The sequence below is a fragment of the Cydia fagiglandana genome, chromosome 19, assembly GCF_963556715.1.
Source record: "Cydia fagiglandana chromosome 19, ilCydFagi1.1, whole genome shotgun sequence".
Lineage (NCBI taxonomy): Eukaryota > Metazoa > Arthropoda > Insecta > Lepidoptera > Tortricidae > Cydia > Cydia fagiglandana.
Window position 1 is genome coordinate 7,790,736 of NC_085950.1, and position 13,222 is coordinate 7,803,957.

A 13,222-nucleotide genomic window follows, 5' to 3' on the forward strand; every position below is an offset into this window, starting at 1 on the left:
ATGTAACGGCTCATTAATGTATTTAGGACGATCGACCACCTCAATATAGACGAGTTGAATCTTAATACTATCACGATACGGGATACGAATTTAAAGGACATTGTTGCTTTAGCACGTGATAAATGCGCGTGAAAATAAGGCATAGGTATATACCTACTATAATAGTAGATGCAAATAATCCAATTAGCTCCAGGATGGTAGTGTAATATGTGGTTCGTATGCGTGTGTGAGAAAAGCGAATTAAAATAGCTGTCTAAGTAAATAAGGAGAAACCCCACTTCCATGTAAATAAGCAAATTTAAATATAAAACTCAAAATGAATAATCAATATTACTTCTGTTCCCATTACTGCCTAATAACACTATGTTTGGCGTATAATTTAGGCATAACTTGTCGTTATTTATTTATTTACCTTGATTCAAACTATATACAACTGCTAAAACAATCACTGGTTGTTATTGGGGTTATAAGTAGGTATCATAAATAAAATAATAAACAGATGTAATTGAAAATAAAACTGTTTATTAAAGTCAATCATCCTATTTATTCGCCTTATTATCAACAACTAATAAATATAATTACTAAGAGTAATTATTCACTAAGAGATGGTTGAATTAACTAATCTAATCTAATTAATCAATACTAATATAATCTAATTAATCAAGTAAATACTTAATTATTATAATACATATTATTAATTATCAACATAGTATTTACTTAACTTTCAATATTCCTTTGGCGACGATTAACTCAGTGCTGATGCTCAAAGCAGAATGACCCAAATGATGATGGATGTCATGCGATACCTCGCAGGAGGTATGCGTGGCCGTATCCGCCTTCCGGCTGTGACGGCTGTATCGGGTCGCTCCCCACCTCGTGGGGAGGTCAAACGTCATCATTTTATGGATGACAGTGCTTCTGTTGTTGACCCAAATGAATTTGGTCGGGCCCTTTTATGCCCATCGCTAGCCAGCCACTTGCACTTGGTTAATTATGCCACTTGTCATTCCACAAATGACGTCACAATCGTGGTTTCTCATGTACCTCGTCCATTTATCGAAATATCCAACATAAAATGATTATAACATCTTTTCATTAAATTCCGTTATACATAATTACTAATCAGTAATATAAATACATAATAAATCACTTAAAAGTAATGTACAAATCTTAGTAGTAGGTTAACTACTATATTATTATTAAAGTTACCACTACCCCTGTTTCTCTTATCTACCGTGGTTTCGTATCGTACCCACATAAATCACCAATTGTGTAAACTTCACGTGAAGTTGTGTTTAAGTGTTTAAATAGTGCAATATATTATCAACATTGGACTTCAAAGAGAAACAGGTCAGTTTCATACGTAATACAATTTGTACATAGGATAATAATATTCTAACACGTGCATGTGCCTCCATCAATTGGTTGAACAAGACGGATTCGAACTGTCGACCTCCGTCTGTGGTGATGTGAAGAGCATCGAGCATGCCAAACCGAGAGATCTACCAAAACCAAACCGATCTACTAAAAGTTTGCAAAGCTAACCGTTTCTACTACTGTTTTAACATTGTTCTATAGATAAATTACTTGGCTATCGGTATGGTATTTGCGGATTCCTGAATTCGACGCCACTTTTATTCTACACGTCGTAAAAAATATTGCGGCGTCGATTTTGGCTTCCTTTGTGTGACGTAACACAAAAAAAAAAACACATACATTTTCTTCATTTTGTGTTACATTCTTGCATATTTTTGTGAATATTCCATTGTGTTACCTACACTTTTTTGCAATTCACTCGTTTACGGGTTTTACTAGTGCTGCACTCTGGCAACAGAACATTGTATTCTCTATCGCCATAATTTGTGACGTTTTCAACCAAAAGGTTAACATTGTCGGTTGTCGACGAGGCTGATTTCAAATTGAAGCTTTATGGAAATAGCGCCTTATTGACAACAGATAATAAGAACCCATTTGGTTGAAAATGATACATTTGTCCCTATTAACATAATTTAGCCATAATTATAAACGTATTCATGAAAGCATTTTTCAGCTTTAGATGTGCATATGCAGTCATGCACATCTAAAGCTGGAAAATACAGACTTATAATTCGAAATGTAATAAGTGACTTATGAACATATTCCGATTGATCAAACTTCAATTATTCTATGTGCGGCAATTAGCACTGTACCTACGTAAATACATACCTATTTCGAAAATTTAACCGGCCATATGTAAGTACTTACTGCAACTACAAAACGTTGTGCGAATAGTTAAGGTGGTTCGCTTTCCATACAAAAAACAATTGCGTTATATTAAGTAATTGTAATTACACACTATTAGGTACTTATGTAATTGTTTTTTTGTATGGAAAGCGAACCACCTTAATTGCCAACGAGAGGCGATAAATTGAAACACGATCTATAAGGTCAGGAAATGAATGCTCAAAAAACGTAGAGGGAAATGCTAGGAACACAATTTTTGACTCCGTAACTTTGTTTGGACTAGTTAGGAGGTGAACATATCAAAAGTCCCCGGCTGTAGCCCCGGTGCTGGGGGGTAGAGGGGGGTAAGAAGGTCGAATTTTTCGGTTTTTCATTGATATCTTGAAAACTTTGCATCTTAGCGACATGACTACTAAGACAAACCGAAAGCTGATAAAATTAGTTACAAGTTTTATCCAGTCAAGTTTTTCGATATCATGAATAGTTTTTGAGATACCCGCTCTTGAAAGTTTATTTAGGGATTTTAATTTTATCTTGATATCTACGTCAGTGAAGCTGTTAGGCCATGTTTGGTATCATTTTCGTATAAATCGGGGGTGCTGAATTCATTTTACGTATCACATTGACACTATTCCGAAGTAAAACCAAAATTTAAAAAAAAAATATTTTTTTAAATCCCTCTTCACGCTTAAACTGCTGAACCAATTTCGTTGAAATTTGGTATAGAAATAGTTTCAGTCTCGACACAGGACATAGGATAGGTTTAATAACCAAAAGCATCCTTTGAGGGTGTGAAAAGTGGGGTGGAAATTTGTATGGGGTGGCAATAGGATAGGTTTAATAACCGCTGAACCGGTTTAGATGAAATTTAGGATGGTATACATCTGTGATTTAGATGAAAGTGATACCAAACATGACTTCAAACCTTACCTTAAGCAGCATTAACCTCAGGAATTCAGTTTCGTCGACGAAGTTGAATTCCCCCCATACTCCATTTCACAACTTTAAAGGATGATTATTGAGATAAAAAGTATCTTATGTCCTGTCTTGGGACTCGAAATATCTGTATACTAAATTTCAATTAAATCGGTTGAGCGGTTTAAGCGTGAAGAGGAATTAAAAAAAAAAAGGTATTTGTTTAAAGTTTATATGTTTTTTCTTAGGAATGGTGTCAATGTAATACCAAAAATGAATTCAGCACCCCCGATTTATACGAAAATGATACCAAACACGACCTAGCAGCTTCACTAATGTAGATATCAAGATAAAATTGAAAGCCCTAAATAAACTTTCAAGAGCGGATATCTCAAAAACTATTCAAGATATGGTAAAACTTGACTGAATAAAACTTGTAACAAATTTTATCAGCTTTTGGTTCGTCTTAGTAGTCATGTCGCTAAGACGCAAAGTTTCCAAGATATAAGTGAAAAACCGAAAAATGAGACCTTCTTTCCCCCTCTACCCCCCAGCACCGGGGCTACAGTTGTGTTCCTAGCATTTCCCTCTATAACTTCTTATTGCTTGGCCTACTAAGGGAGTTCTACTTTTCGAACATGTATGTTTGGGACTGCTTCTAACTCGACCTAGCAGAGATACTATTTTCTTGCGCATGATTGCCAGAAAACTTCTAGCTTCGCAAAACATGCCAGATGCACTACATCTACGAGGTAAGCCCAACTGCATTCTGAATGCATTGTTATACTGCACTTTTAATGCATTGTAGGCTCGCTTCGTATAGTTAACCCACAGGCCACTCGAGTAAAAGGAATGGCAATATGCTCTAAAGAGCGTTGTACCTTGACATTACTGATATTATTAACATAAAAGGTTTACATTTGCTCCATGTGAAGCTGTTGGAGGAAAGAAAATTATAAAACTCATGAACTTTCCCTTTCAATATTTTACTGACAGGTGAATAGGTTCTAAAAATGTAGTGCAATTTCCTTTACCTTCGTATTTTCACGGATACGTCCGAACGTCTCATATATGCTACTTGTATTTCAGTCAATACAAACAGTACTGAGGCGAGGTTGACTAAAGTAGCTTTTATACCTAACTATTCGTAACTTCCCCTGCAATTGGCGACTCACACGAAGACGTCAGTCGCCCGAGGCGCGCGACGCACGTCCGGCGCCGGCGACTCAGCAGAGACTCATTCTGGCTGCTTGTAAGTATCAGCTCCTGAAATTTGAGAATAATTATATTTAGAATACTTGTTTAAAATGATTTTATCAGTGCAACATGAACTTTAATTCACTTTCATAACTTTCCTGGCTTATTTTATATAGGCCCTACATACATAGATGTCGCTAGAAATAGGTACGTAACTTTTATGAAAACCTAAATGTTAAATGTTTTAAAATTATGCCTGCTTATATGACCTTGTATTATCGACATCGTAGTTTATATAAACTGATATGTCGTTTTTACAAACACTCCCTCAGTGGACTTGTTGTACAAAGTAGCAACAAAAGTCTTTCAAATTCTGAAAGTTTCATTACGGGATTGTACATATGAGTATGACACCAACGAAACGGCCAAGCCTTACTGTTTGACCAAGATGTTGGCTTTATACTGTTAGAGCTTATAAAGTTAGGAATGACAGAGTAAAAGTCTTGGTACCTACTACGGGATCTGATAACTTTTTAGTGTAAAAGCTTTATGCAACTAGTCTTGGCAACACTTTACATTAAATGTTTTGGTGGGTTGTTCTAACCTCAAAAGTAGTAAGGTTGTCTGGAAGAGATCGCTTTTTAGCGATAAGACCGCCTGTTGTTTAACCTCTTCTTCCTGTATTATTTGTATTGTTTTCTGTAATGAGGTGTGCAATAAAGAGTATTTGTATTGTATTGTAGTATACTGTAATTGAGGTAATCTGAAAAAAAAACCGGCCAAGTGCGAGTCGGGCTCGCGTTCCAAGGGTTCCGTATATTACACAATTTTTAACAATCAGTGCCGGATTAAGATATTTTAATATTTGAGCATTTCTAGACCATGGTGCCCCCTCTCCCTAGGGTCATCAAGATTATATTGATTTTTTTTGGTAAATTGAGAGAAGTTCAATGCCGCATTACAGCTGAGAATGGAAATCAGTCACATCATTTTATCACGAAAATTGACAGTGCCGTAGCAGTAATGTTGCAACAGAGTACCTAATACTGCTGCAGTCGCCACCCGAATGTCACCTTTATCATATCTAAGAAAGTGATTGAAACGCGAGCGAAGCGAGCGCGAAAATTCTTCGATATAAAAACGCAATATGATAGACAGTTGTACATTTTTACTTTTAGTATGGAAATCAGTCACATCATTTTATCACGGAAGTTTTAATCATTTTATTTGCGATAAAAAAGGTTATATACAAGTTGTTTCTGTAAAATTATACATTTTTAAGTCCCATCTTTCTTAACTGACTATGCAGCATGCAAATTTTAGTGTAATATATACCTAACTTAACCTACTTAAACTAGTTTAATACAAATTAAATATCAACAGCAATAGAAATAAAAATACACTGTCAATTATGAAATAATAATATATCATGTATCTATCTCAAACAAAACCACTTCAATTAACATAATTTAAAAACTAGATAAAGATCTTGTTAAGGTCGCCGGAAGACGCTGGATGCGGGTCGCTTCCAACCGGCACGTATGGAGGTCCAAGGGGGAGGCCTATGTTCAGCAGTGGACGTCTTATGGCTGAGATGATGATGATGATGAAAAACTAGATTGTTGATTTACAAGGTATTCATTAATAGAATAAAATGTCGAAGACAGCAGCCATTGAAAAAGTGCTCTTTTTAACCGACTTCCATTTCATAGAAAGAGGAGGTTCTGTATTCGGTTGTGGCTATTTTTTTTTTTCTATTTACGTTCACCGATTACTCCGACATCCGTAGTCCGATTTGAGTAATTCTTTTTTTGTTTGATAGGACCTACCTCCGAGTTGGTCCCATTTTAATTTGGTTCTGTTCTGATGATGGGATCCATGAGGAATTGAGGGAACTCCTCAATTTTTAAAGGCACATGCATGGTGATTTGGGTGTTTTCTTAAGCAACTCGAGCATTTTCTCCCGAAAACCACCACTTTGATGAAATAGACCTGATGATGATGATTGTTTTGATGATAATGATGATGATTTTATAAATGAAGTTTGTTCAGCGATTACTTCGGCACCTGTGATCCGATTTGAGTAATTCTTTTTTTGTTTGGAAGGAGTTGCCTCCAAGGTGTTTCCGTATTATTTTTGGTTCTGGTCTGATGATGGAATCCATGAGGAATTGAGGGAACTCCTCAGTTTTTAAAGGCACATGGAAAGTGATTTCGGTGTTTTCTAAAGTAACTTGAGCATTTGCTTCCGAACACCGCCAATTTGATGTAGTGCAAGTGTAGCCTTACCACGAGTTTGACATTGACATATTCGCTAAGTTAGCGACGCTAACGCTTTCGTAACTTACTTTTTATGCATCTCGCTCGCACTAATATGCCAGTACGAGCGAGATGCAAAGAAAGTAGGTAAGTTACACACACGCTAGCGAATAAATCAATGTCAAGCTCTTGGTAAGCTGGTAAGGATAGGTACTGATCGGGGGTTAGGGTTAGGAGTTAAGGGGTCGGGTAATGGTGGTTGAAGGGCTGTTGGTTCAGGGCCGAGGGGTACATGGATCAGGGGTTGATGCGCTGTGAGGTAGAGTGATCGGGGGGGTTGAGGGATTGGGTCAGTGGCGGGGCGGAGGATGGATTTAGTGTAGTGACAGGAATTATAATTTCCCAGACGGACTCGAGAAAATTCCTGATTACATATTGATTAAAGTAGGTCCACGAATTTAGTGTTAATCATGATGTTGTTTTTTATTCATGCGTCGCGCTCTTAAGAACGCGTTAAAACTAAAAATGGAAAAATAAAAACTTTTTACAAAAAAAAGAAAACCGACTTCAAAAAGGATGAAATAAAATATTATCCTTTTTAAGTCTATGCGTTACCAACTGATATGTTTGAAGTCGGTGCCAAGCCAAGTAGTAACAATACCTGTCAAAAATAATCAGCTTTATGACTATAAATCCCATTAGAACTGTACTTAATAACTATTATAAATGTGCAAGTAATTTTGTCTGCCTCTTTGTCGCCTTTTCATGGCTAAACAACTGAACCACTTTAGGTGAAATTTGGCAACAAATCCTTGAATTGTTTTATATTTTGAAATGTAGTCCTCTAAATAAGGGACGGGAAATAACTTCAATCCCAATCCCACGCTTGCGTGCCGACAAACATGGTACGGACTGTGCCAAGAAGGTTTGATCGTGTGTTCTGAGGTGTGTTCTTAGGCACAGTCGACGTCAAAGATATGGTTACACTTTTGCACCTTACTCCTTTGTAATAAGAAGTGTAAACATATAAAAAAAAAAGATAAAAAAAATAAAAGACTTATTCGTGACGATCACAAAACATGTACGAACATGTACAGTTTTTAACGTCGACTGTACCTACAAAAAGTACGTTTATTGTCGTCGTGTAAGGCAATCCAACGTACATCCTTATCGAATCGCACCAAAATCATGGTATGCTTCAAAAGTTGGCTTGGCACCGACTTCAAACATATCAGTTGGTAACGCATAGACTTAAAAAGGATAATATTTTATTTCATCCTTTTTGAAGTCGGTTTTCTTTTTTTTGTAAAAAGTTTTTATAAATTTACTATTAGGCAATTCTCTTATGTTGTTGGGTAACTTATTAAATATATTGACACACATAGCATAACAATTTTTCTTAAAAGTGGCAGTTCTTTGCATTTTATTTATGACCAGCCTGTTAGTGTTCCTAGTATTTCTTAGGAATACTTCGTTGGCTGTTTTAAACAGGTCTATATTTAACTTAACTAAGTTGACAGTACTGCAGCAGTAACGTTGCAACAGAGTAATGTTGCTGCAGTCGTCACCCGAATGTCACCTTTGTCATACCTTAGAAAGTTATTGAAAAGGCGAGCGAAGCGAGCGCGAAAATGTTTCGATATAAAAAACGCAATTTTACTTTTAGTCCGAACCAGGCCCGAATCCTGGCATTTTGGTGCCCCCCCTGAACATGGTGCCCTAAGCACGTGCTTGTTTTGCTTATTGGTTAATCTGGCACTGTTAACAATGTATTTTTTATGTGAAACGTGAGTGAAATCTAAAACTTTAAACTCTCGCGTTTTGTACATATATTTAATTACACAAACGGGTCTACCGCGTTTGGACGCGCGTTTGGTTGGCGTTTGTGGGTTTGTTGGAACGTCAGTCTTTCCGTGACCACAGCTGGTGCAACTCAGCTGAAACGTCGGAATTAAAGGTAAAAACAATGAAATTATATCGCGGTAGGTATTAAATATGCGAGTGAAATCTCTTTAAAAAATCCGTAGGGGTCGGATCTAAAACTGTAATTAAGTCCGACTTACGCTTGACTGTACATTTATAATAGGTTTTCCTGTCATCTATAGGTATAGACCTATTTTATGTTTTTTTTTCAAAATTTTAGACCTAGTAGTTTCGGAGATAAAGGGGGCACGGTCATTTTTTGTCTATTTTCTTGAATAACTTCTAAACTGTTTATTCGAAAATTATAAAAATATATAAATTATAACAATAAGCTCTTTAATTTGATATGTAACATGATATAGTTTGAAAAATTTTTTTTATTAATTTTTTCATTTACCGGAAAAGTGACCCCATGTTTAAAATTAATTTGTTTACGTTACATGTCCATATTTGGGTCACAAACTTACTTATATGTGTTACGGAGAAAATCGGCTGTGACAGACGGACAGACAGACAGACAGACGCACGAGTGATCCTATAAGGGTTCCATTTTTTCCTTTTGAGGTACGGAACCCTAAAAAGGACTATAATTATTAAAATCATTTAAATTAATTAAGGTAAATGTGTGGAAGACTGTCAGATAAGACGACAAGCTCTTTCAATCCTTCAACTCTTGCACTTGTGCATTCTCTATACTTACAGAAGTTTTGTAGAGCAGAATAAGCGAGGCATCCATGTAGATGTAGTGTAGGGACGCTCGGCAGGAAGCAGGTGGGCTGTCGATCACGTGTTGCGTTCATTCAGCCCAATTCCCTAGAGTTGGAGCTGCAGCTAGGTTACTGTCCCGGCGGCATTAAGTGCCACACCATTCTCCTCGAATCTTCTTGTTTTCCTGCAGAACAGAAGAACATCTTTAAGTTCGTTTTCTTTCAGTGTGTCTTTACCGAATGTATTATATCGCGGTGCCGCATACATGAATTACATGATAAGTTCGCCTTTGTACTAATGATGTGTGTTCTTTCATGTTTTATGTTTCTTTTTGTACAAGGACTATACCAAACAAACTTAAGAATATCCACAGATGGCTCAAAAACAAATGAAGGGACCGGATGTGGTGTCTTCTCGGAGGACCTGAACATATACATCTCAAAACCCCTGGGTTACACTGGGAACACAATACGGTATTCCAAGCTGAATGTGTAGGAATAATAGAAGCTTGCAATGCGATAAAAAGACGAGAAGTAAAACAAGAAAATATACTAATACTGTCAGACAGTAAATCAGTACTGCAAGCACTAGGTAGCTACAAACTTACATCGGAACTCATACTTGAATGTCATCGAGGCCTCACTGAAGTGAGCAAAGAAGGCAACAAAGTAACAGTATAATGGATAAAGGGGCATAGTGGATCAAGAGGAAACGATGCAGCGTATGAACTGGCCAGGAAAGGTTCAGAAACCAGCTAGACCAACATCACAAACAGCTTCACAATAAGTACTGGACTAAAATGAACACCTGTAGGCAGACCAAAGAACAAAGCTACAAGCTTACACCAAAATATTACTAAAAACACCCAGACACCAACTACGCAAAATAGTAGGATTAATCACAGAACATAACAGACTAATCCAGCGGTCGGCAACCTTTTAGCAGCCAAGGACCAAATAGTAGTTACCGAAGTTGATGCGGGCCGCACTTTGTTAATATTTATGACTTTATCAGACATTGTCGTTTGTCAATATTACATACAAAATAGCCTAGGAGGCTCGCGGGGTGCAAGTGAGAGGTTCGCGGGCCGCTAGTGAAAGGCTCGCGGGCCGCAAGTGAGAGGTTCGCGGGCCGCTTGTTGCCGACCGCTGCACTAATCAAACACCTACATAATATGGGTAAAACAGACAGCCCCATGTGCAGAGTGTGCATGGAAGAAGAAGAAACAGTAAAGCATATTCTCCTACACTGTAGGTAGAAGGTAGAAGTATACAGGAACCAATACCTAGGGACTCCGTGCACATTGAAGGAGGCAGTTAGCGACCTGAAGACACTGCTAGGTGTCATGGAGGAGCTGGGGTGGCTATAGTTCGTTTTTTTTAGCATTAGAAAGAACTTGGAAGAAGGTAAGCAATCTTGACATGTCTTTTAGTTGAAAAACGCTTTTTAAAAATCAATAACTATTACTTATAAGAATAAGAATAATTTATTTCTAAAAACTGTTACAAACATAGTTACCAGGGGCCCCCACACTAGGTTACACCTGTATCGCGGGGAACCAATTACACTTGTATAACAGAGTTTCGTTATCATGTGCAGGTCATACTATTAATATAATATCACATAATAACATTAAAACTTACATTTAATACTTAAAACTAAAAATTAACAATTAACATAGTCTAAGGTAAAAATTACAGTGAAGTGACACTTTGCAAAATAGCTTCTGTCTCTGTGTAACTCAGTGATTCAAGTAGCTTATAGGTAGTGTTTTTGGCCTCATTTGCAGTGCTATCTTTTAAATCACAGTGCTTGAGAATGGCGTTGTAAGTTGCTGCCTTTATTTAGTCCCCGAAACATTTAGCAAATGCAGATGATACTTTAGGTACCGGTAAATTAAATATGCGCTTTTTAAGGAGCGAATTGTAACAAGTCAAGTGTTTAGATGATTTATGGGTGATCACAACTATTTTATGCAGAAACAGTTGACGAACGGTAAGAAAGCAGAAGAATATAAATGAACATATTTGATTCATAATTGTTACATATTTGCCTGTAACTATCAAGCGGAAACTCTTTGATACCAGCATACTTCCTATACTTACTTACGGCTGCCAAACCTGGGCTCTCACTAAAACACACATTAGAAAGCTAGAAACTTGCCAAAACTCCATGGAAAGAAGTATGCTGGGGAAAAGACTATCGGATAAAATAAGAATAAAATCCATAAAGAAGATCACCAAAACAAAAGATGTCACAAAAACAATAAAAAAGTTAAAATGGAAATGGTCAGGACATACAATTAGAGGCAAAGAAAAATGGTCGAAATCGATAATGAACTGGTTCACAGGCCATAAGAAAAGGAAAAGAGGTAGACCATTTAGAAGATGGGTGGACGACATCAAAGCCACAGCAGGAACCACATGGACGAGAGTTGCCAAGGATAGAGAGGAATGGAGAAGGTTGGAGGAGGCCTTTTGCCAATAAATGGCACACAGACAGAAAAAAAAACGCAAGAACTGTAGAAAATAATGCAATCTACTGTCTGAAATAAAGGATTATTACATTATTACATATTACATATTTGCCGTAACTTATTTTTAGACTGTGTTTTTCAATTAAAAGACATCAAGATTGTTTACCTTATATTTAGTGCTACCTCGTTTTCACGCAAAATAGGCCAATGGTTGTCGACTTGCGGAAAATGCCCAGTATAACTAACTAACTAAGGGGATCCACCAACATAGGTATGTATCCTTTTGTAGTTTTGCTGAACCTATAAACACAATTTTTTTGCTCTTAAGTAGTAGTTTTTGATGGTGTTTGACCCATTGATCAGTGACCCAGTCTCAGTTTTTCTGATAAACAGCTGTCTTAATGGACTCACCGATATGTTTTGCAGAAACCTGCACCTTGTAGCATACACCTTGTTTTCTTAGTCAATCTCAATATAAATAAATATGTTGGAACATTTTTACACAAATTGACCAAGTCCCACAGTAAGCTCAAGAAGGCTTGTGTTGTGGGCACCCAGACAACAATATAATTATTCAATATACAAATATCTGTCTCATCAAACAAATAAATTCCCTAACCAGGATTTGAACCCAGAACCATCAGCTTCACCGGCAGGGTCACTAGGCTAGGCACCCACTAGGCCAGACTGGTAGTCAAATATAACCAAGATATTCTTTTGAACAAACTGCCATGTCACTGCTGGTTTCAATCTGTGCCCTTCATAATCTACATACTTACTGCTGTCTGTCTCTCATGCAGTCTAAAAAAATTAAGTGTGGGGTACACTTTGTGTCGGTCGAAAGTCGAAACCCTCTTGCCTTATCTCCTGATCCACCTTTCAATACTGGTCATCACTCAAGTAATTTTCCAAATTTCTGGGAATACTTCTAGCTCGAGACAGAGGTTAAATATGTGCCATAGCGGCTCCGCCAGCACCATGCTGTACAGTCCATACGCACGAGGGAATACCATGCGGACACGAAGATTTTTTTAGCTTAAGTTGTTGAATTGCGGCACTTACCTCCAACTTCGGCTTCTCCATTAATTAATATTTTTTCAGTACCTCGTACCTCTACTGAGTCTACTGTTTCTTTAAATAGAATTCATTTTATTGTATTTGTAAACCAACAAGTGTCAATACAATACTGTCAATGTCACTGAAAGATGGCACTAGAAAAAACCGATTATTTTTAAATTGTCAAGAGCTAATGTCAGAACGTCCCTACTAATTTTGACAGCTCCCTTAAAAAAAAGAATCTCTCTGGTTTTTGGCTTCCTATTATTGGGTCGTACATTATTGGGTCGGGCTTTCTCGACCTGTACCAATAATGCGCAGCCCAATAATTGAAAGCCAAGGGACTCAAATTATTGGACGCGAATTATGGGGTCGTACATTATTGCCCTGTGAAAAGAGTGGCTTCGTATTATCGCCCCGGACCAATATTGCGCGGACCGAGAATGCTCAACCCAGGAATGTACA